The following is a 2,186-nucleotide window of genomic DNA, read 5'->3' as shown; positions in this document are numbered from 1 at the left end:
CTCTGCATTCTCTAGATCATGATCAGACCTTATCATTGACTTGCAGTTGGCTGTTGGGTTCAGCAAGTGCCGATATGGTATGGAAGCACCAGGAGTTATTCTGCTATCTGAAGCTGCAGTTGGTAACTTTTGTGAAAAATGCTTTTTATCGCATTCTGTTACTGCATCGCCTATTGCCCACCTCAAATGTTTTCAGAAACATATTTTAGTGTACTGTTTAGCTGTAAAAGGCATAGACTGTAAAATAATGGACATAGCCACCATGCCATCACCCATGGTTTGTGAACTCCTGTTTTGAGGCTTGGTCATCGCTATCTTGGTTTTTTGGAGTCAGAAGTGAGCATATTTGGGCATGAGGGTGGAGCTGACTGAGAGGTCGAGGACACTATCAGCAGACAGCATGTCAATATAAGCAGCCACGCCCTTAGGTATGCATAACTTACATAGCTGTAATATGATATGAACAGGAGAGTCACATGAAAATTCATTATTATATGAAAAATCATTCCCCGTACAGTTGTCATGTAGGGGGAATGAACTACAGAGGTGCCAGCCTCTAGTGGTTGTTCAAAGAACTGCAGTTTTTGACACTTGGAGCAGCAGCACTGAGCAGCAGCTGACTGATATCTCTACAATCTGACTGAAATCTAAAGAATCCTATGTATTTCTTCCATCAAAGTCACATCACTTGTGGTTAGTGTGGCCTTACGCTACACAAGAGTGGAATTTGCAACTACAAACAAATTTATTGGGAAAGAAACTGGACTCCAGGATCTGGGAGCACCCAGGCCAGGCAAAGGCTCCAGTAGCCAGCTACCAGCTACTACTGGTTACCCAGGATTAGCTACATCCAGGCCCAGCAGCAGCTACCACCGGGCCCTGTAGCAGCCACCACCAGGCCGAGGAGCAGCTACCATAGGACCCTGTAGCAGCCACCACCAGGCTGAGGAGCAGCTACATCCAGGCCCAGCAGCAGCTACCATAGGACCCTGTAGCAGCCACCATCAGGCCAAGGAGCAGCTACCATCAGGCCCAGCAGCAGCTACCACTGGGCCCTGTAGCAGCCACCACCAGGCCAAGGAGCAGCTACCCTGCAGCAGGTAAAACAGTCAGCGACCTAGCTGGCAGTAGCAGTGTGGCTTGTGAAACTGTGGGGCGGCAGTAGCTCAGTCCATAGGGACTTGGGTTGGGAACTGGAGGGTCGTCTGTTTGAGTCCCCGTCCGGACCAAAATATGAAGCGTGGACTGGTGGCTGGAGAGGGGCCAGTTCACCTCCTGGGCACTGCCGAGGTGCCCTTGAGCAAGGCACCGAACTCCCTAACCGCTCGGGGCACCTGACCAAGGGCAGCCCCCTCACTCTGAGATCTTTCCACTTTGTGCATATATAGGTCCTGTGTGTCTTTCAGACCTGTGTGTAATTGACAAGCAAGAGTGAAAACATTGAATTTCCCCTCAGGGGGATTAATAAAGTGAATAAACTTAAACTTTTTGGTGGCGAGATGGCCACTAAAGAAATTAAGAAAGACACTGAAGACTTAAAAAATGCAGTGAACATGATGTCTGATGAAATGGCAAAAATAGCCAACCAGCAACGTAATAACGTAATAATAAATCTGATGAATGAAATTAAAGAACTCAAGAAACAGAACGAGGAGCAAACGAACAAGATTAAGTTCTTGAAGAACCACAGTACTCGAGAATGAATGATGTCATTGTAACCGGTATGACGATCAGGCCACAATCTTATGCCAAGGCCCTGAAAGGAGTACAACAACAGGACAGTGATGAACATGATGACTCAACGGAGGCACAGGTAATGACATTGAAGCATGTCACACTATACCAACAAAGAACCAGAAAGTCAAACATGTTGTCATAGTCCGCTTTGCCAACAGAAAGAACAAAATTGATCTTCTCAAGCAGGGCAGTAAGTTAAAGGGCACAAATGTCTATATTAATGAGCATCTCACCAAAGCAAATGCTGATATAGTAAAACAAGCAAAGTTCCTGAGAAAGAAGGGAAAAATCCAGTCCACATGGACTGCAAATTGCAAAATGTTTGTCAAATTGAACGGGAATCCAGAACAGGCCAAAGTAATGTGTATTAGGAGCACTGAGCAGCTTGATAATTTGTGCAACCATTAGATCAAGTCCAGGAGCCATGTTCATGACTCTGAACACATAGT

The sequence above is a fragment of the Epinephelus fuscoguttatus genome, linkage group LG22, assembly GCF_011397635.1.
Source record: "Epinephelus fuscoguttatus linkage group LG22, E.fuscoguttatus.final_Chr_v1".
NCBI lineage: Eukaryota > Metazoa > Chordata > Actinopteri > Perciformes > Serranidae > Epinephelus > Epinephelus fuscoguttatus.
This window is presented reverse-complemented; position numbering follows the sequence as displayed.